At 49.5% G+C, this 23,038-nt stretch overlaps 1 long non-coding RNA gene across 2 annotated transcripts; it reads right to left on the reverse strand.

The window, feature by feature from the left end:
• Positions 1-200: 200 nt before the first annotated feature.
• On the reverse strand, positions 201-22,878 carry LOC140384890 (uncharacterized). 2 transcript variants are annotated; one of them, XR_011933198.1, is made up of 3 exons: positions 22,726-22,878; positions 5,627-5,932; positions 201-1,040 (listed from the first exon to the last, which is right to left on the reverse strand). It is a non-coding gene; the product is annotated as an uncharacterized lncRNA (long non-coding RNA). The 2 variants fall into 2 exon arrangements; XR_011933199.1 differs by lacking the exon at positions 22,726-22,878 and adding an exon at positions 22,341-22,619.
• Between the last annotated feature and the right edge of the window lie 160 nt (positions 22,879-23,038).

Here is a 23,038-nt window from a genome sequence, read left to right on the forward strand (position 1 = left end):
TAACTAACACCTTCAAGAAACCAATGATTTGGGGATTTATCTCATAACTGCTGTTTCTGGGACCCTGCAGTATGCATGATTGGCTTCCTAGGTGCCTGTATCACAATAGTAACCGCACTTCAAATAGCACTCAATTGACAGTAAAACACTTTGATGCTGTGAAACCTGATATATAAATTATTTATTTTGTATTGTTCAATATTAATTTCACCTCTTCAGCTCATCCAAAATTGACCAATATCCACTTTATTCATAATAAAGAATAATGTATTATTCATTCATCCAGCTGTGTAGATCTTGTATAGATTCAGGGAACATCACGCTTGCATCTTCATGCACAGTGTTTAGTGTGTAGATAACGTGGCAGTACCAATATAACTCAAAAGACTACGAGTATGCTGAGGACTTGTGATGTGAGACATCTCAACAAACAGCTGACATTGTTGCACCTGCGTGCCTTTTAATTGCATCCTTACAACATTTTGGAACCATTTTGATTATCAACTAAAACAAGTGGACTGTTCAAGTTCTTTTTCACTGCTTATTTTCTTCGAATGTGAGAGTCTGTAGACTGTGGACTGTATTTTGTATCTCAATTACAAGGCATACGAGATGCAACTTAGTCACCTTTTCAATCAAAATCATCACGGCAGCAAAATTTCTACTGTAATGTTTGTCAACTGTCTCTCACTGGGGACTGTGTAATACATTATTTATGCTTTAGAAGCCTGTAAAATATTGGGAGTGGGCAAGGTACTATGCTACCTTTGTATAAGCTCAGATCAAGTCCTAACCTACTATGTAGTCTATCTCCTGCGTCACGGATGTAGCAGCATTTCTATTTTCCTTACTTTACAGATTAAACTGTATGAAACCTGCACTCAGAACAGCACATATTGCTCACTAATCCCATCCAAGCCTCCATATCATTTAATATGGAATATAAAGCACACATTGTACATTGTGTAAAATAACCAGTGTTTGGGAAAAAGTTATTTTTCTTCCAAAGATCTTGGAGATGTTCGGAATCGTTGGATTGCCTGTGTAGAGACGCAAGGTATTAGCGATTGTCCACGAGACCCAGGGGCTTGTTCAAGGTAGCATCTTGCACAATGGGTAGGGTTCTGTGGTTTAAACAGAACTACGAACATTGTGGATTTGAAACAAGGATTCAGGAATCTGAAAATCTAAACAGAAAATGCTGGAAACACTCAGCATACGAATTAGGAACAGGAGTAGGCCACTTGGCCCCTCGAGGAAGGTCGACCATTCAATATTATCATGGATGGTCTCATTTTTACCTCAGCAAGCCAGGCAGAATCTGTGGAGAGAACAGCAGAAGTAACATTTCAAGGTGATGCCCTTACCTCTGGACTGGGAGAGGCGGGAGATGGAACAAGCTTTAAAAAACTGCAGAAGGAATGAAAAAAGTGTGGTTTTGTGATTGGGTGAAGGGCAGGAGCGATTAAATGACAAAAGTAATGATACTGCAAGGCAGAAGATCAGAGAGTAAAATGTGTGGCTGAAAGATTGGTGTGGGAGTAATAGGTTTCAATTCATTGGGCACTGGCACTGGTACTGTGGAACGTAGGAGCTGTACCATTGGGATGGGCTTCACTTGATCCTCACTAAAATGCACCGTCCTAGCAAATTGAATAACTCGGGCTACAAGGGCAGCAGATACCTGGGAACCCCACCACCTGGAGCTTCCCCTCCAAGTCACTCACCACCCTCACTTGGAAATCTATCGCCGTTCCTTCACTGTCGCCAGGGCAACATCCTGGAACTCCCTCCCTAATAGCACAGCGGGTGTACCTACACATCTCCCAACAGCCAGCGGGAGATAGAGGAGCAGATAGGTCGACAGATTTTGGAAAAGAGTAAAAACAACAGGGTTGTTGTGATGGGAGACTTCAACTTCCCCAATATTGACTGGGACTCACTTAGTGCCAGGGGCTTAGACGGGACAGAGTTTGTAAGGAGCATCCAGGAGGGCTTCTTAAAACAATATGTAGACAGTCCAACTAGGGAAGGGGCTGTATTGGACCTGGTATTGGGGAATGAGCCCGGCCAGGTGGTAGAAGTTTCAGTAGAGGAGCATTTCGGGGACAGTAACCACAATTCAATAAGTTTTAACGTGCTGGTGGACAAGGATAAGAGTGGTCCTAGGGTGAATGTGCTAAATTGGGGGTAGGCTAATTATAACAATATTAGGCGGGAACTGAAGAACCTAGAGTGGGGGTGGATGTTTGAGGGTAAATCAACATCTGACATGTGGGAGGCTTTCAAGTGTCAGTTGAAAAGAATTCTGGACCGCCATGTTCCTGTGAGGAAGAAGGATAAATATGGCAATTTTCGGGAACCTTGGATAACGAGAGATATTGCAGGCCTCGTCAAAAAGAAAAAGGAGGCATTAGTCAGGGCTAAAAGGCTGGGAACAGACGAAGCCTGTGTGGAATATAAGGAAAGTAGGAAGGGACTTAAGCAAGGAGTCAGGAGGGCTAGAAGGGGGTCACAAAAAAGTCATTGGCAAATAGGGTTAAGGAAAATCCCAAGGCTTTTTACACGTACAGAAAAAGCAAGAGGGTAGCCAGGGAAAGGGTTGGCCCACTGAAGGATAGGCAAGGGAATCTATGTGTGGAGCCAGAGGAAATGGGTGAGGTACTAGATGAATACTTTGCATCAGTATTCACCAAAGAGAAGGAATTAGGTCCCCAGGAACTGATGGGATCCACTCCAGAATACTGAAGGAGGCCAGAGAGGAAATTGTTGAGGCCTTGACAGAAATCTTTGGATCCTCACTGTCTTAAGGTGATGTCCCGGAGGACTGGAGAATAGCCAATGTTGTTCCTCTGTTTAAGAAGGGTAGCATGGATAATCCAGGGAACTACAGGCCGGTGAGCCTTACGTCAGTGGTAGGGAAATTACTGGAGAGAATTCTTCGAGACAGGATCTACTCCCAGTTGGAAGCAAATGGATGTATTAGTGAGAGGCAGCATGGTTTTGTGAAGGGGAGGTCGTGTCTCATTAACTTGATAGAGATTTTTTAAGAGGTCACAAAGATGATTGATGTAGGTAGGGCAATGGATGTTGTCCATATTGGCTTCAGTAAGGCCTTTGACAAGGTCCCTCATGGTAGACTAGTACAAAAGGTGAAGTCACATGGGATCGGGGTGAGCTGGCAAGGTGGATACAAAACTGTCTAGGTCATAGAAGGCAGAGAGTAGCAATGGAAGGATGCTTTTCTAATTGGAGGGCTGTGACCAGTGGTGTTACGCAGGGATCAGTGCTGGGACCTTTGCTGTTTGTAGTATATACAAATGATTTGGAGGAAAATGTAACTGGTCTGATTAGTAAGTTTACAGACGACACAAAGGTTGGTGGAATTGCGGATAGCGATGAGGACTGTCAGAGGATACAGCAGGATTTAGATTGTTTGGAGACTTTGGCAGAGAGATGGCAGATGGAGTTTAATCTGGACAAATGTGAGGTAATGCATTTTGGAAGGTCTAATGCAGGTAGGGAATATATAGTGAATGGTAGAACCCTCAAGAGTATTGAAAGTCAGAGAGATCTATGTGTACAGGTCCACAGGTCACTGAAAGGGGCAACACAGGCGGAGAAGGTAGTCAAGAAGGCATACGGCATTCTTGCCTTAATTGGCCGGGGCATTGAGTATAAGAATTGGCAAGCCATGTTGTAGCTGTATAGAACCTTAGTTAGGCCACACTTGGAGTATAGTGTTCAAATCTGGTTGCCACACTACCAGAAGGATGTGGAGGCTTTAGAGAGGGTGCAGAAGAAATTTACCAGAATGTTGCCTGGTATGGAGGGCATTAGATATGAGGAGTGGTTGAATAAACTTGGTTTGTTCTCACTGGAACAACAGAGGTTGAGGGGCTATCTGATAGAGATCTACAAAATTATGAGGGGCATAGACAGAGTGGATAGTCAGAGGCTTTTCCCCAGGGTAGAGGGGTCAATTACTAGGGGGCATAGGTTTAAGGTGCGAGAGGCAACGTTTAGAGTAGATGTACGAGGCAAGTTTTTTACACAGAGGGTAGTGGGTGCCTGGAACTCACTGCCAGAGGAGGTGGTGGAAGCAGGGACGATAGTGTCATTTAAGGGGCATCTTGACAAATACATGAATAGGATGGGAATAGAGGGATATGGGCTCAGGAAGTGTAGAAGATTGTAGTTTAGTCGGGCAGCAAGGTCGGCACGGGCTTGGAGGGCCGAAGGGCCTGTTCCTGTGCTGTACTTTTCTTTGTTCTTTGTTCAAGGACTGCCGCGATTCAAGAAGGCAACTCATCACCACCCTCTGAAGGGCATCTAGGGATGGGCAATAAATGCTGGCCTAATCAGTGACGGCCACATCCCGGAAATTAATTTTTAAAAAGTTTAAGGGGGTGAGGGGAGATTTAGAAAGTTAACAATAAAGGACAAGGTGATAGTGCATGTTTGTGATATAGGTAATGATACCGAGTGTGTGACAGAGGACAAAGCACACAAACCTAAGAGCAAACCAGAAAATCGGGTGTGAGCATCCATAGAATTCCTACAGTGCAGAAGGAGGCCATTCGACCCATCATGTCTGCACCAACCCTTCAAAAGAGCACCATATGTATGCCCACTCCCTATCCTGTAACCCCACCCAATTTGCAACTCTTTGGACACCAAGGGGCAAGTTATCATGGTTAATCCACTTAACCTTCACTTCTTCGGACTGTGGGAGGAAACCGGAGCAGAGGAAAGTGCAAACTCCACACAGACAGTCACCCAAGGCCGGAATCGAAGCCAGGTCCCTGGCAATGTGAGGCTGCAGTGTTGACCACTGTGCCACCATGTCACAGGGAAAAGGATAGGTTTAAATGTTCTTTATCTGAATGCACAATACATTCATAGCAAGGCTACACGGACGGAAGGGGGAAATGGGACTGACTGCAATGCTGTGCTGAGAGCTGGTGTGGACTCGACAGGCTGAATGACCTGAATGAGCCATAAATGACTCTGTGACTCAGAAGGGGGGTTGGCCATGAGGCTAATGCAAAAAATAACGGGTCCATGTGTTTAAATGGTTACAGCAGAAGGCACGTGTGTGGGGTGGGGAAGCATGCAAAACGGAGCAAAGGGAAGGTTCTAGCGGATGAATGAACGGGACCCCAGGTCTGGGAACTGCCCATCTAGGCCATGCACTGAAGGCGGTGTCATAATATACACCAGTATATTACGGGCCAGACACACACACACACACACTGATGGACATGCAGTGGGACCAATCAGCATACACACCGCAGCCAATCACCAGTGAGAGCACACGCACTATAAAGACAGAGGACAGGAGAGTTCCCGCTCATTCTAGTAGCAGCCAGCTCGGAGCCAGAGCTCACAGCCTGCAACACAGACATTCACCATGTGCTGAATGCATCACCTGGTTAGGACTAGGCAAGGGTCAACAGTTAAAGCTGGTATTGCATTCACCCACAGTTCAAGTATGTTAATATGGTTACCCTTATAATAAAATAGAGTTGCACCACTTCCAGTGTTGGTGAGCTGTTTGTGATCCAGAACACCCAACACATCATGGTACAAGGAGTGGTTGCATATTAGCACTTCTGAGACCCACCTGCAACTAATCAGCATTCTGGCATCCTGAAGTATGGAGAACATCAACCTGCCGCCTCTGCATCGCTGGCAATCTCTGGGTCAATTGGAAGATTTTTAAACAGCGCTTCCAGCTCTTCCTCGAAGCCACGGACAGGGAGAACGCCTCGGACACCAGGAAGATTGCTCTGCTCCTCTCCACGGCCGGGCAACATGCCATCCACATCTTCAACTCCCTCACATTCGCAGACGACGAGAACAAGACAAAGTACAAGACGGTTCTCCTCAAATTCGATACCCACTTCAGCATAGAGGTTGGGAATCTACACTAAATTTAAAAAATTAAGCATTGGTAACTAATTAAACATAATTACTTAATTATAATTTAGAGGGGTATCTGAGCCAGAGATCGGAGAGTACTATGTTTAGCTTTCGCATTTCTATTGGAAATCTAGTGCTAGGAAACAGATAGTTAACAGTAACTTTGAAATTTAAAAAAATATATATTTAAATTTTTTTTGTTTTAATTTTAATTTTAATTAATTGATGCAATGTCAGTTAGAGGGGTGCAGTGCTCTGACTGTGAGATGTGGCAGGTCCGGGAGGCTTCCAGCGTCCCGGATGGCTTCATCTGCAGAAAGTGCACCCAACTGGAGCTCCTCACAGATCGCATGGTTCGGTTGGAGCAGCAATTGGATGCACTTAGGAGCTTGCAGGTGGCGGAAAGCGTCATAGATCGCAGTTATGTAAATGTGGTCACACCCAAGGTGCAGGTAGAGAAATGGGTGACCACCAGAAAGGGCAGGCAGTCAGTGCAGGAATCCCCTGTGGTTGTCCCCCTCTCGAACAGGTATACCCCTTTGGATACTGTCGGGGGGATAGCCTATCAGGGGAAAACAGCAGCAGCCAGAGCAGTGGCACCACGGCTGGCTCTGATGTTCAGAAGGGAGGGTCAAAGCACAGAAGAGCAATAGTAATAGGGGACTCTATAGTCAGGGGCACAGATAGGCGCTTCTGTGGACGTGAAAGAGACTCCAGGATGGTATGTTGCCTCCCTGGTGCCAGTGTCCAGGATGTCTCCGAACGGGTAGAGGGCATCCTGAAGGGGGAGGGCAAACAGGCAGAGGTCGTTGTACATATTGGTACTAACGACATAGGAAGGAAGGGGCATGAGGTCCTGCAGCAGGAGTTCAGGGAGCTAGGCAGAAAGTTAAAAGACAGGACCTCTAGGGTTGTAATCTCGGGATTACTCCCTGTGCCACGTGCCAGTGAGGCTAGAAATAGGAAAATAGAGCAGCTAAACACGTGGCTAAACAGCTGGTGTAGGAGGGAGGGTTTCCGTTATCTGGACCACTGGGAGCTCTTCCGGGGCAGGTGTGACCTATATAAGGACGGGTTGCATCTAAACCGGAGAGGCATAAATATCCTGGCCGCGAGGTTTGCTAGTGTCACACGGGAGGGTTTAAACTAGTATGGCAGGGGGGTGGGCACGGGAGCAATAGGTCAGAAGGTGAGAGCATTGAGGGAGAACTAGGGAATAGGGACAGTGGGGCTTTGAGGCAGAGCAGACAGGGATAAGTTGCTGAACACAGCGGGTCTGGTGGCCTGAAGTGCATATGTTTTAATGCAAGAAGTATTACGGGTAAGGCAGATGAACTTAGAGCTTGGATTAGTACTTGGAACTATGATGTTGTTGCCATTACAGAGACCTGGTTGAGGGAAGGGCAGGATTGGCAGCTAAACGTTCCAGGATTTAGATGTTTCAGGCGGGATAGAGGGGGATGTAAAAGGGGAGGCGGAGTTGCGCTACTGGTTCAGGAGAATATCACAGCTGTACTGTGGGAGGACACCTCAGAGGGCAGTGAGGCTATATGGGTAGAGATCAGGAATAAGAAGGGTGCAGTCACAATGTTGGGGGTTTACTACAGGCCTCCCAACAGCCAGCAGGAGATAGAGGAGCAGATAGGTAGACAGATTTTGGAAAAGAGTAAAAACAACAGGGTTGTGGTGATGGGAGACTTCAACTTCCCCAATATTGACTGGGACTCACTTAGTGCCAGGGGCTTAGACGGGGCGGAGTTTATAAGGAGCATCCAGGAGGGCTTCTTAAAACAGTATGTAGACAGTCCAACTAGGGAAGGGGCGGTACTGGACCTGGTATTGGGGAATGAGCCCGGCCAGGTGGTAGATGTTTCAGTAGGGCAGCATTTCGGTAACAGTGACCACAATTCAGTAAGTTTTAAAGTACTGGTGGACAAGGATAAGAGTGGTCCGAGGATGAATGTGCTAAATTGGGGGAAGGCTAATTATAACAATATTAGGCGGGAACTGAAGAACATAGATTGGGGGCGGATGTTTGAGGGCAAATCAACATCTGACATGTGGGAGGCTTTCAAGTGTCAGTTGAAAGGAATTCAGGACCGGCATGTTCCTGTGAGGAAGAAGGATAAATACGGCAATTTTCGGGAACCTTGGATAACGAGGGATATTGTAGGCCTCGTCAAAAAGAAAAAGGAGGCATTTGTCAGGGCTAAAAGGCTGGGAACAGACGAAGCCTGTGTGGAATATAAGGAAAGTAGGAAGGAACTTAAGCAAGGAGTCAGGAGGGCTAGAAGGGGTCACGAAAAAGTCATTGGCAAATAGGGTTAAGGAAAATCCCAAGGCTTTTTACATGTACATAACAGGCAAGAGGGTAGCCAGGGAAAGGGTTGGCCCACTGAAGGATAGCCAAGGGAATCGATGTGTGGAGCCAGAGGAAATGGGTGAGGTACTAAATGAATACTTTGCATCAGTATTCACCAAAGAGAAGAAATTGGTAGATGTTGAGTCTGGAGAAGGGTGTGTAGATAGCCTGGGTCACATTGAGATCCAAAAAGACGAGGTGTTGGGTGTCTTAAAAAATATTAAGGTAGCTAAGTCCCCAGGGCCTGATGGGATCTACCCCAGAATACTGAAGGAGGCTGGAGAGGAAATTGCTGAGGCCTTTACAGAAATCTTTGGATCCTCACTGTCTTCAGGGGATGTCCCGGAGGACTGGAGAATAGCCAATGTTGTTCCTCTGTTTAATAAGGGTAGCAAGGGGTTCCGGGTGCGGCGATGACCAGCTAAGTCACACGTTTCGGCAGCTCCCGGTGGAACGGACTTTTGGGCTCTTAATGAGAGCCCCAACGGCAGTTTTAACGGCTAAAAGCACTGTGCGGTAAACCAGAAGGGAATCCCCCCTGGACACGGATGGAAAAAGGAGAGGAAAGTGGTCGGATTGCAGTGGATCCTTTAGAGCAGCGGCAAGGCAAGCAAAAACCAAGATGGCGTCGGAAGGTGGCAGTTTAATATGGGGCCCTGAACAACACGAGTTCTTGAAGCGCTGCGTGGAAGAACTTAAAAAGGAGATGAAGAAGGAGCTGTTGGCCTCGATATTACAGGCGATTGAAGGGCTAAAGGATGAGCAAAAGACCCAGGAGCAGGAGCTTAGGGTCGTGAGGGCAAAGGCTGCCGAGAACGAGGACGATATACAGGGCCTGGTGGTGAAGACGGAGATGCACGAGGCACACCATAAAAGGTGTGTGGAAAGGCTGGAGGTGCTGGAGAATAATGCGAGGAGGAAGAATTTAAGGATTCGTGGTCTTCCCGAGGGTGCAGAGGGGGCGGACGTCGGGGCATATGTGAGCACGATGCTGCACTCGTTAATGGGATCGGAGGCCCCGACGGGTCCGTTGGAGGTGGAGGGAGCCTATCGAGTTATGGCGCGAAGACCGAGGGCTGGAGAAATTCCCCGAGCCATAGTGGTGAGATTTCTCCGATATAAGGACAGAGAGATGGTCCTCAGATGGGCAAAGAAAACTCGGAGCAGTAGGTGGGAGAACGCGGTGATCCGCGTATATCAGGATTGGAGTGCGGAGGTGGCGAGAAGGAGGGCGAGCTTTAATTGGGCCAAGGCGGTGCTTCATAAAAGGAAGGTCAAATTTGGAATGCTGCAGCCGACAAGACTGTGGGTCACACATCAAGGGAAACACCACTACTTTGAAACGGCGGATGAGGCGTGGACATTTATTGTCGAAGAGAAATTGGAATAAGTGGGTTATATAAAAAAAAAGAACGTTTGAGACAAAGTGGTGGGGCGAATATGGGGGGCGAAGAGGGGGGAAAAAGGGGGGAGAGGAGAGATGATTTTTAAGTTGTTAATCCTGCGACTCGGTAACTTTTCTCTCTTCCCCTTGTTGTGGGGGAGGGAGGGAGGCAGGTGGAGGAGCTGGGGGCGTCGGCCATTGGGGGCGGGGCCAAAAGGGAAGCGCGGGCTTTGTTCCCGCGCTATGATAATTATGGCGGGAACAGGGAAGCAGGAAGGAGGGGGTGTCGCACAGTGCGAGCCGAGGTCACGGGGGAAGCCGAGGTCGGCCAGAGTTTGCTGACTTCTGGGAGCAACATGGGGGGTGCAATTACGCTAGTGGGGGATCTAGCGGGGGGGTGGGGGGGGGGTTAACTGGGCTGCTGCTGCTGGGGAGAAGGGGGAGCTGGTATGGGGTGGGGTGGGCGGGACGGGGGGGGCGCCACCTGGGGGGGGCACAGCTACGTGGGAACCGGGTGAGGAGCTGGTTAAAAAAAGGGGATGGCTAGTCGACAAGGGGGGGGGGGGGGTAAAGAGCCCCCCAACCCGGCTGATCACGTGGAATGTGAGAGGGCTGAACGGGCCGATAAAGAGGGCACGGGTACTCGCACACCTAAAGAAACTTAAGGCAGATGTGGTTATGCTACAGGAGACGCATTTGAAACTGATAGACCAGGTCAGACTACGCAAAGGATGGGTGGGGCAGGTGTTTCATTCGGGGCTAGATGCGAAAAACAGGGGGGTGGCTATACTAGTGGGGAAGCGGGTAATGTTTGAGGCAAAGACCATAGTGGCGGATAGCGGGGGCAGATACGTGATGGTGAGTGGCAAATTACAGGGGGAGGCGGTGGTCTTGGTGAACGTATATGCCCCGAACTGGGATGATGCCAACTTTATGAGGCGCATGCTAGGACGTATCCCGGACCTAGAGGCGGGGAAGCTGGTAATGGGTGGAGATTTTAACACGGTGCTGGAACCAGGGCTGGACAGATCGAGGTCCAGGACCGGAAGGAGGCCGGCAGCAGCTCGGGTGCTTAAGGACTTTATGGAGCAGATGGGAGGAGTAGATCCCTGGAGATTTAGTAGACCTAGGAGTAAGGAGTTTTCGTTTTTCTCCTTTGTCCACAAAGTTTATTCACGGATAGACTTTTTTGTTTTGGGAAGGGCGCTGATCCCGAAGGTGACGGGGACGGAGTATACGGCTATGGCTATTTCGGATCACGCTCCACATTGGGTGGACTTGGAGATAGGGGAGGAAAAAGAACAGCGTCCACCCTGGAGAATGGACATGGGACCATTGGCGGACGAGGGGGAGTGCTTATGGGTGAGGGGGTGTATTGAAAAGTACTTGGAACTCAATGATAATGGGGAGGTCCAGATGGGAGTGGTCTGGGAGGCGCTGAAGGCAGTGGTTAGAGGGGAGATGATATCAATCAGGGCACATAAAGGAAAGCAGGAGAGTAGGGAACGGGAGCGGTTGCTGAAAGAACTTCTGAGGGTGGACAGGCAATATGCGGAGGCACCGGAGGAGGGACTATACAGGGAAAGGCAAAGGCTACATGTAGAATTTAATTTGCTGACTACGGGTAATGCAGAGGCACAGTGGAGGAAGGCACAGGGTGTACAGTACGAATATGGGGAGAAGGCGAGCAGGTTGCTGGCCCACCAACTGAGGAAAAGGGGAGCAACGAGGGAGATAGGGGGAGTGAGAGATGAGGAGGGAGAGATGGAGCGGGGAGAGGAGAGAGTGAATGGAGTGTTCAAGGCATTCTATGAAAGATTATATGAAGCTCAGCCCCCGGATGGGAAGGAGAGAATGATGTGTTTTCTGGACCAGCTGGAATTTCCTAAGGTGGAGGAGCAGGAGAGGGTGGGACTGGGAGCACAGATTGAAACGGAGGAAGTAGTGAAAGGAATAAGGAGCATGCAGGCGGGGAAGGCCCCGGGACCAGACGGATTCCCAGTTGAATTTTATAGGAAATATGTGGACTTGCTGGCCCCGCTACTGATGAGAACCTTTAATGAGGCGAGGGAAAGGGGGCAGCTGCCCCCGACTATGTCAGAGGCAACGATATCGCTCCTCCTAAAGAAGGAAAAAGACCCGCTGCAATGCGGGTCCTATAGGCCTATTTCCCTCCTGAACGTGGACGCTAAGATTCTGGCCAAAGTAATGGCAATGAGGATAGAGGATTGTGTCCCGGGGGTGGTCCATGAGGACTAAACTGGGTTTGTGAAGGGGAGACAGCTGAATACGAATATACTGAGGCTGCTAGCGGTAATGATGATACCTCCACCAGAGGGGGAAGCGGAGATAGTGGTGGCGATGGATGCCGAGAAAGCATTTGATAGAGTGGAGTGGGATTATTTGTGGGAGGTGCTGAGGAGATTCGGCTTTGGAGATGGGTATATCAGATGGGTACAGCTGCTGGATAGGGCCCCGATGGCGAGCGTAGTCACGAATGGACGGGGGTCTGAATATTTTCGGCTCCATAGAGGGACGAGGCAGGGATGTCCTCTGTCCCCATTATTGTTTGCACTGGCGATTGAGCCCCTGGCAATAGCATTGAGGGGTTCCAGGAAGTGGAGGGGAGGACTCAGGGGAGGAGAAGAACACCGGGTATCTCTGTATGCGGATGATTTGTTGTTATATGTGGCGGACCCGGCGGAGGGGATGCCAGAGATAATGCGGATACTTGGGGAGTTTGGAGTTTTTTCAGGGTATAAATTGAACATGGGGAAAAGTGAGTTGTTTGTGGTGCATCCAGGGGAGCAGAGCAGAGAAATAGAGGACTTACCGCTGAGGAAGGTAACAAGGGACTTTCGGTACTTGGGGATCCAGATAGCCAAGAATTGGGGTACATTTCATAGGCTAAATTTGACGCGGTTGGTGGAGCAGATGGAGGAGGACTTTAAGAGATGGGACATGGTGTCCCTGTCACTGGCAGGGAGGGTGCAGGCGGTTAAAATGGTGGTCCTCCCGAGATTCCTTTTTGTGTTTCAGTGCCTCCCAGTGGTGGTCACGAAGGCTTCTTTTAAAAGAATTGAGAAGAGTATTATGAGTTTTGTGTGGGCCGGGAAGACCCCGAGAGTGAGGAGGGGATTTTTGCAGCGTAGTAGGGATAGGGGGGGGGCTGGCACTACCGAGCCTAAGTGAGTACTACTGGGCCGCCAATATCTCAATGGTGTGTAAGTGGATGGGAGAAGAGGAGGGAGCGGCGTGGAAGAGATTGGAGAGGGCGTCCTGCAGGGGGACTAGCCTACAAGTTATGGTGACGGCGCCGTTGCCGTTCTCACCGAAGAAATACACCACAAGCCCGGTGGTGGTGGCTACACTGAAAATTTGGGGGCAGTGGCGACGGCATAGGGGAAAGACGGGAGCCTCGGTGCGGTCCCCGATAAGAAATAACCATAGGTTTGTTCCGGGGAGAATGGATGGAGGATTTGGAGCATGGCAAAGAGTAGGGGTAACACAATTGAGAGATCTGTTCGTAGATGGGACGTTTGCGAGTCTGGGAGCGCTGACGGAAAAATATGGGTTGCCCCAAGGGAATGCATTTCGGTATATGCAACTGAGGGCTTTTGCGAGGCAACAGGTGAGGGAATTCCCGCAGCTCCCGATGCAGGAGGTGCAGGATAGAGTGATCTCAGAGACATGGGTGGGGGGCGGTAAGGTGTCAGACATATATAGGGAAATGAGGGACGAGGGGGAGATCATGGTAGATGAGCTGAAAGGGAAATGGGAAGAAGAGCTGGGGGAGGAGATTGAGGAGGGGCTGTGGGCTGATGCCCTAAGTAGGGTAAACTCATCGTCCTCGTGTGCCAGGCTAAGCCTGATACAATTTAAGGTGTTACACAGGGCGCATATGACTGGAGCACGGCTCAGTAAATTTTTTGGAGTAGAGGATAGGTGTGCGAGATGCTCGAGAAGCCCAGCGAATCATACCCACATGTTCTGGTCATGCCCGGCACTACAGGGGTTTTGGGTGGGGGTGGCAAAGGTGCTTTCGAAAGTAGTGGGGGTCCAGGTCGAACCAAGCTGGGGGCTGGCTATATTTGGGGTTGCAGAAGAGCCGGGAGTGCAGGAGGCGAAAGAGGCTGATGTTTTGGCCTTTGCGACCCTAGTAGCCCGGCGCAGGATATTGTTAATGTGAAAGGAAGCCAAGCCCCCGGGTGTGGAGACCTGGATAAATGACATGGCAGGGTTTATAAAGTTGGAACGGATTAAGTTCGTCCTAAGGGGATCGGCTCAAGGGTTCACCAGGCGGTGGCAACCGTTCGTCGAATACCTCACAGAAAGATAGAGGGAATGGAAAAGAAGAAGACAGCAGCAGCAACCCAGGGGGGGTTGGGGGGGGGGGGAGGGGGGGAGGAATCAGAAGGACTCTCAGGGATGTTATTGTATATGCATAGGTATTTGGTATATGTAATTGTATATTGGATTGTTGGATTGTATTTTTGGAGAGTATTTATCGTGGACAAGGCAGTTGCCATTTAGTTTTGTTTTTGATTTTGTTCATATATTATCTATTTATTTGTTTAAAACTGGGCATTGTTATTTATATTGTTTTATTGATGTATAAAGGAAACACTATGTACTGTTATGTTTGGCCAAAAAATCTTGAATAAAATATATCTTAAAAAAAAAGAAGGGTAGCAAGGATAATCCAGGGAACTACAGGCCGGTGAGCCTTACTTCAGTGGTAGGGAAATTACTGGAGAGAATTCTTCGAGACAGGATCTACTCCCATTTGGAAGCAAATGGACGTATTAGTGAGAGGCAGCATGGTTTTGTGAAGGGGAGGTCGTGTCTCACTAACTTGATAGAGTTTTTCGAGGAGGTCACTAAGATGATTGATGCAGGTAGGGCAGTGGATGTTGTCCATATGGACTTCAGTAAGGCCTTTGACAAGGTCCCTCATGGTAGACTTGTACAAAAGGTGAAGTCACACGGGATCAGGGGTGAGCTGGCAAGGTGGATACAGAACTGGCTAGGTCATAGAAGGCAGAGAGTAGCAATGGAAGGATGCTTTTCTAATTGGTGGGCTGTGACCAGTGGTGTTCCACAGGGATCAGTGCTGGGACCTTTGCTGTTTGTAGTATATACAAATGATTTGGAGGAAAATGTAACTGGTCTGATTAGTAAGTTTGCAGATGACACAAAGGTTGGTGGAATTGCGGATAGTGATGAGGACTGTCAGAGGATACAGCAGGGTTTAGATTGTTTGGAGACTTGGGCGGAGAGATGGCAGATGGAGTTTAATCCGGACAAATGTGAGGTAATGCATTTTGGAAGGTCTAATGCAGGTAGGGAAGAGACAGTGAATGGTAGAACCCTCAAGAGTATTGAAAGTCAAAGAGATCTAGGGGTACAGGTCCATAGGTCATTGAAAGGGGCAACACAGGTGGAGAAGGTAGTCAAGAAGGCATACGGCATGCTTGCCTTCCTTGGCCGGGGCATTGAGTATAAGAATTGGCAAGTCATATTGCAGCTGTATAGAACCTTAGTTAGGCCACACTTGGAGTATAGTGTTCAATTCTGGTCGCCACACTACCAGAAGGATGTGGAGGCTTTAGAGAGGGTGCAGAAGAGATTTACCAGAATGTTGCCTGGTATGGAGGGCATTAGCTATGAGGAGCGGTTGAATAAACTCGGTTTGTTCTCACTGGAACGAAGGAGGTTGAGGGGAGACCTGATAGAGGTCTACAAAATTATGAGGGGCATAGACAGAGTGGATAGTCAGAGGCTTTTCCCCAGGGTAGAGTGGTCAATTACTAGGGGGCATAGGTTTAAGGTGAGAGGGGCAAGGTTTAGAGTAGATGTATGAGGCAAGTTTTTTACGCAGAGGGTCGTGGGTGCCTGGAACTCGCTACCGGAGGAGGTGGTGGAAGCAGGGACGATAGTGAAATTTAAGGGGCATCTTGACAAAGACATGAATAGGATGGGAATAGAGGGATACGGACCCAGGAAGTGTAGAAGATTGTAGTTTAGTCGGGCAGCATGGTTGGCACGGGCTTGGAGGGCCGAAGGGCCTGTTCCTGTGCTGTACATTTCTTTGTTCTTTGTTCTTGTTGTTGAAAGCTTCGAATGATACCTGTTCCAGCAGCGCTTACAGGGTAAGGACGAGCCTTTCCAACCCTTTTTAACACACCTCCGCATCCTTGTGCAGTCCTGCGGCTACTGGCCCACCTCCAACTCCATGATACGCAATCAGATCGTATTTGGTGTCCTGTCGGACCCCCTGCATCAGCAGCTCCTCAAAATTAAGCAACTCACCCTAGCGACTGCCATCGAGACCTGTATCCTGCATGAAAATGCCACCAGCCAGTACTCCCACCTATAGGCGGCTGAAACGGCATGGCAGAGCCCCCACGAGGCGGAACGGGTCCAAACAATTTAACACCTCCAAGGCTGCAGCCTGGATGAGGGCGGCCATTTCACGTGCTTTTCGCGGCCTCCCGTGCTTGTACGCTCCAAACGAGGGGACGGTGATGTGGAGGAACGTGATGCGCAGGCACGCACCATGCAGGACCGCACCGCGCATGCGCGGTGGCGCAACGAGCGTACTGACGTCACGACGTGTGGCAACTGTGGCTCCGCCCATTTAAAGCGGCAATGTCCTGCAAAATCGCGACAACGCCTACGATGTGGCAGACTTGGCCACTATGCTGCCTGCTGTCGAGCTCAGCCTGCCAATTCGCATCACTTCAGCCAGCCTCACAGGAACGTTCGGGCAATTCAACCCACGTTCACCAATTCCGATTCCGACTTCCCGCAGATCAGTGACACCGAGGACCCGAGGGAGCCTTTTCGAGTCGCTGTTATAACAAAGAACAGGCTGTCCCCGAGTCAAAACCACCAGCCGCTGTCGGTGCACAGCATTGATCCAGACGACGAGTGGTGTGCCACCCTGACGGTCAACCGATCCCAGATACGATTCTGCCTGGACACTGGTGCTTCCGCTAATCTCCTAGCGTGGTCAGACTTTCAGACCCTTGGTCCGTCGACCTGCCAACTAGTGGATTACAATGGCAACGTCATTCCTGCTACCGGCTCATGCCAACTCGAAGTGACGCACAACTCGCGAAAAGCCATCCTTCCCTTCGAGATTGTGGGCACCTCGAAGGACTCTCTGCTAGGCGCACAGGCATGCAAACTCCTAAACCTCGTTCAAGGAGTACACTCTCTCTCTCCAGAGGACACGTCTGCCTTCCAGGATGCGGACTTCAGGGCGTAACTCAATGCCATCATCGACCAGCACCTCGACGTTTTCGAAGGCATGGGCACGCTTCCATACACTTACAAAATCCTGCTCAAACAAGATGCCACGCCTGTGGTTCATACACCTCGAAGAGTCCAAGCACCCCTCAAGGACCGCCTCAAGCAGCAGCTGCAGTACCTCCAGGACCAAAAGTGCTCTCCAGAGTGATGGAACCAACCAACTTGGTCAGTTCCACGGTGTGCGTAAAGAAGCCTTCCGGCGAGCTCCGGATCTGCATTGACCCAAAGGATCTGAATCGCAACATAATGAGGGAGCATTACCCTATCCCCAAGCGCGAGGAGATCACGTACGAGATGGCTTGGGCTAACATCTTCACCAAACTTGACGCCTCGAAAGGATCCTGGCAAATTCAACTAGACAGGTCCAGCAGAATGCTGTGTACCTTTAATACCCTGTTTGGCAGATACTGCTACAACAGGATGCCGGTTGGGATTATATCGGCATCAGAAGTATTCCACCGGATCATGGAGCAAATGATGGAGGGCATTGAGGGTGTGCGCGTCTATGTTGACGACATCATCATTTGGTCCACCACTCTGCAGAAGCATATCAGTCGCCTCCAGCGCATTTTCAAACGAATACGGGACCAAGGCCTTCGCCTCAACAGAGCCAAATGTTCCTTTGGCCAGACGGAACTCAAGTTTCTAGAGGACCACATCTCCCAGTTGGGTGTGCGGCCTGATGCGGACAAGGTGGCAGCCATCACGGCCATGCAGAAGCCAGCAGATAAGAAGGCAGTCCTCCGATTTTTGGGCATGGTCAACTTCCTGGGGAAGTTCATCCCCAACCTCGCCTCCCATACCACAGCTCTCCGGAACCTGGTCAGGAAGACGACAGACTTCCAATGGCTTCCCGCCCACGAACGCGAATGGGAGGAGCTTAAGACCAAGCTTACCATGGCCCCCGTATTGGCATATTTTGATCCCACGAAGGAAACAAAAATGTCAACGGATGCCAGCCAATCCGCCATTGGGCCAGTGCTCCTGCAATGCGATGAGGCCTCATCATGGGCCCCCATTGCATATGCGTCACGTGCCATGACCCCCACGGAACAGCGCTACGCGCAGATCAAAAAGGAGTGCCTGGGCCTGTTGACTGGGGTCGATTCATTGATTACGTGTACGGTCTCCCCCAATTCACTGTCGAGACCGACCATCACCCGCTGGTCAGCATTGTACAAAAAGACCTGAATGATATGACCCCTCGCCTCCAGCGCATTCTGCTTAAACTCCGGCGGTACGATTTCCAGCTCCTATACACTCTGGGCAAGGACCTGATCATAGCCGACGCTCTGTCCAGGGCAGTCAACACCCCATGTGACCCAGAGGGGTTCGTCTGCCAGGTTGACGCCCATGTGGCCTTCACGGCCTCCAATTTGCCGGCCACGGATGAACGCCTTATCCACATTCGCTGCGTGTCTGCGGCTGACCCCCTACTACAGCGTGTCATGCGCCACATGACGGACGGGTGGCTCAAGGGCCAATGCCCGCAGTTCTACAATATCAGGGACGATCTGGCAGTAGTCGATGGTGTCCTCCTGAAGCTGGACCGCATCGTGATCCGGCTCAGCATGCACCAGCTCATTTTGGAACAGCTACACGAGGGCCATCTTGGCGTGGAGAAGTGCCGACGGAGGGCCCGAGAGGCTGTGTACTGGCCCGGCATCAATGAGGACATTGCCAACACAGTGCTCAACTGCACCATCTGTCAGCAATTCCAGCCGGCCAACCACGTGAGACCCTACAGCCCCATGAGTTGGTCACGTCCCCTTCATCTAAGGTAGGCGTTGACCTGCTCCATGCGCTCGGCAGGGACTATGTTCTGATTGTAGACTATTTTTCTAACTACCCGGAGGTCGTACGCCTGCACGACATCACATCATCGGCGGTCATCCGTGCCTGCAGGGAGCCCTTTGCTCATCACGGCATCCCACCCACTGTGATGTCGGACAATGGCCCCTGCTTCGCGAGCCAGGAATGGTCCAATTTTGCCAGCAGGTACAACTTTGTGCATGTGACATCCAGTCCCCCGCACCCCCAATCCAATGGCAAAGCGGAGAATGGCGTCCACATCGTCAAACGGCTCCTCTGCAAGGCTGCCGATGCAGGATCCGACTTCTACCTCGCCTTGCTGGCCTATCGTTCAGCCCCACTCTCCACGGGCTGGTCGCCAGCCCAGCTGCTCATGTGTCGCACCCTCAGGACCACGGTGCCGTCCATTCACATCCCAGACCTCGACCACGTTCCGGTCCTTCAGCGGATGCAACAGTCTCGTGCACAACACAAGGCAGCGCATGACGCTCGGGCAACTGATCTCCCTGCTCTGGTGCCGGGTAGATTCCGAATACTCTGCATCCTCCTCACTCTGCCGTGGCCCAGCCCGTTCCTCAGCCGGTGGCTCCTGACCCATCCTTGAGGCGGTCAACCAGAATTTGTCACCCACATCAGAGACTTGACTTCTGAGTTTTACGATGTTGGACTCTTTGATCTGTTCTGTTATTCTGTTTCATCGTTCCAGTAGTTTGTATATAATGTTCATCTCATTATTGGTGTGACACCCTATTTCTCAGCACCAGGCACCTTCCCGTGTAAATAGATTAGCCTCATGTACATAGTCATGTAAATCACACGCACCCACATAGTCAGGCATATTCACGACACAATATTTATTGTCACACAGGCACATGTTCTTTATATAAAAGGGGGGATGTCATAATATACACCAGTGGTGCAGACACACACACACACACTGATGGACATGCAGTGGGACCAATCAGCATATGCAACACAGCAGCCAATCACCAGTGAGAGCACATGCACTATAAAGACAGGGGACAGGAGAGTTTCCGCTCATTCTAGTAGCAGCCAGCCCGGAGCACAGAGCTCACAGCCTGCAAAACAGACATTCACCATGTGCTGAGTGCATCACCTGGTTAGGACTAGGCAAGGGTCAACAGTTAAAGCTGGTATTGCATTTACCCACAGTTCAAGTATGTTAATATAGTTAACCTTATAATAAAATAGAGTTGCAACACTTCCAGTGTTGGTGACCTGTTTGTGATCCAGAACACCCAACACATCAGGCGGGCGTTAGTTTGCTTGTAAAATAATTTGAGCCCCAAATCTGAGCCGCAGTTTGTGGTATATCTATTGTTGCAAAGGTATGATATCAATCTGACAAACTCACTCAAATGTACAGCTTCATTCATTCACCCTGCGGATCATTCTCATTCCAGTCAAACCTCAGTTCACCAGGAACCTTGGTCTGTTCTGTTCTTTAGTTGTGTGAGTTTTACTGGGGGATGTGGTCAGGCTACACTTGGGAACCGTGCCCAGATGAAAAGCTCTGTGAATGAGCTGGTGCTGTGGATTAGCAACAAATTATAACGGCTGAAGCTGGGGAAGGGCTGAGCCCAAGCTTCGCTCCAGAGCAGCATCGCTTGTCGGTACCGGCAGGTGTCACACAAACATTGACAGCAACATCCAGTGCAGCTTTCGGAGCTTCACTTATCTCTCTCTCTGTCTGTTGCGCTCGTTGGATGTATAGAAGAGAAAGCTTTCTAACGCAAAGCAGGACCAGCTGCTGCAGCCCACTGCAGCAGGACGGCTTCTTGGTGGATCGGGGTTAAGTTTGAGAATGCAATAGAGAGCTCAGTGCCCGGGTAGGTGGAAGCTGTGGGCAGCGAGCCCCCAGCTCCATCCGGGGCGAGAGAAGGGGTTGCACAGTTAGGATTGATTGCTCCAAATATATGAAGCCAGGGTATTCTCGACCTTGCTTTACTTCACATCCTCAGTGTGTCGTGCATTCCTACAGGCAGGAGATTTTGTGCAGTGACAATTACATAGCACCTTCTAACAATAAAGCATATTTCCCGCGGTGCACACGGATTGTTGATCTCTCACCATTTATTCAGAGTCAACAGCAAGCCGCCCATAGGTCAGTGACACCGGTTTCCTCGGACACGGGGATGTCTCATTCGGGCAAGCGAGAAAAGAAATATTTCACGCTGGAGAGCAAACACCCAGCAGTCGGCGGGAATGAGCTTCAAAGAGAGCTGCTGTCCCCTTTAAACACCTGCTCCAGTGTGCCTGAGTGTTACAGGGTTGAACAAGTTTGCCACATCTGCACCACTGTAACACCTGTATCAGCGAACCCACAGGCAACTTTTCAAAAAGCTTTTAAAACATTAAACCCTTGTTTGCAACCCTCTATGATTACAGTATTGGATAATGTTACAAATCATTGTCTTTCGTGGCCTATATTTTGAGCACAGGAACTGAAGAAAAGGGAAGCACTAATTAAACACAATTTATTTCATTAGCATTCCCCAGAAACAAATGTCGCGCGGTTCATCCACTCGGTATACTGAAAGGTGGACTGCGGATAGGTGCTCAGCTGTTCTGGTTCCTGGAACTGGGCATAAATATTCTGGGCTCTAACTCTGACTTCCATCACTCCTGCTGATCTTGGCAGGTTTTCTGAAGGAAGGGGTTGTGGGAGTTTTATATATATTTAGTTTAAAGTGTTTTTTATATGTTTTCTTTGCATGCACAATAGGTTGTCGAGGCTGGAGTTACGGTCCTTACTAGGCTGCTTTTCAATACAGCGATTGACCGTAGTTACAAAATGATGATGTGGAGATGCCGGCGTTGGACTGGGGTGAGCACAGTAAGGCGTCTTACAACACCAGCTTAAAGTCCAACAGGGTTGTTTCGAATCACTAGCTTTCGGAGCGCTGCTCATTCACCTGGGGAAGGAGCAGCGCTCCGAAAGCTAGTGATTCGAAACAACCTGTTGGACTTTAACCTGGTGTTACAAAATGATGGTCGTTAACACCAGGCTGCTACTTTTTAAAAAAATCTGGTATTTAATTTAAAATCATGGATATGCACAATTAAAATGCCGTATCTTGGTATCAGTTACAATGAACCTCATCGTGGCTGTCGACAGCTGTCCAGACTTGCCCCCCTCCCCCCCCCCCCCCCCCCCCCCAATCTCACCATCTCCCTCAATCAAATCTGATCCCCCCCCCTTATCTCTGGTTGCCATCTCAAAAAAAATTTTTTTGCAATGTCAGCCGTGGCCCAGTGCTTTCTTTGAGTCAAAAGTCGGTTGCTAAAACTGCGGGACTGAAACAAGGCTGACAGCTAAGGAGTTGAACACAACTAGGCTGACACTCCAATGCGATGCGGAGGGAATGTTGCACTGTCGGAAGTACTGTCTGTCAAAAGAGACCCTGAGGCCCTATCATCTCTCAGGTGGACAGAACTTCTTCTTCGAAATAAGGCCATAAGCTGTTTTACCTCCATTCATCTCTCATTCTGCAACACGGAAAGAGGGCCATTACTTACATTGTTGTTTGTGGGAGTTTGCTGTGTGCAACACTGCTGCTTTAGCCACATCACAGGTGGGACTGCACTTCATAGAGTACTTCATTGTCAGGAGTATGCCATGGGACATCGTGCGATCGTGAAAGGCGCTATCTACATGCAAATCTTCCCCTTCCCAAAAATATACGATCCCACCAGTTAAAAAGTGAAATGCATATTCGTGTTCTGTGAACATGCAAAGAGCAGAAATTATTGCGCCGCGGGGAAAAACTGGCTGTTATATTTAGTTAAGCATGCAAACGTTCATATTTTGGTGGCGTTTTGCTTTATTTCCGAAGAGCGAAGTTTCTCTGCCCAGCGAGTTAACCTGCCTGATGAATGCTGCATTGTCTGTCCTAGGACTTACCCTGGCACCTTCAATACTGCCAACCGGGGAAACTGCTGAATAAGAACAAAACATTCCATGAGCATGATCACTCCGAGCAGTGTTCCGAGTATGATCAAAGTAATTAAACAGTGCTAACATCTTTTTTTTTAAATAAAGCTTTCTTCCCGTGCGGTGCAGGTAATTGAGTAAATACGTGGTGGCTGACTCCCCCTCTCGGGTGCTATGGTACAATCTGCGAAGTGCTGAAATGGAGAGCGAGCCGACCGCAGCCTACCCTGCTGACACCGCCAATCCCCGCCTCCCTCCAGCTCCTATTGGCCGGGCCGGCTGC

This window comes from Scyliorhinus torazame, chromosome 10, assembly GCF_047496885.1.
Source record: "Scyliorhinus torazame isolate Kashiwa2021f chromosome 10, sScyTor2.1, whole genome shotgun sequence".
Taxonomy (NCBI): Eukaryota; Metazoa; Chordata; class Chondrichthyes; order Carcharhiniformes; family Scyliorhinidae; genus Scyliorhinus; species Scyliorhinus torazame.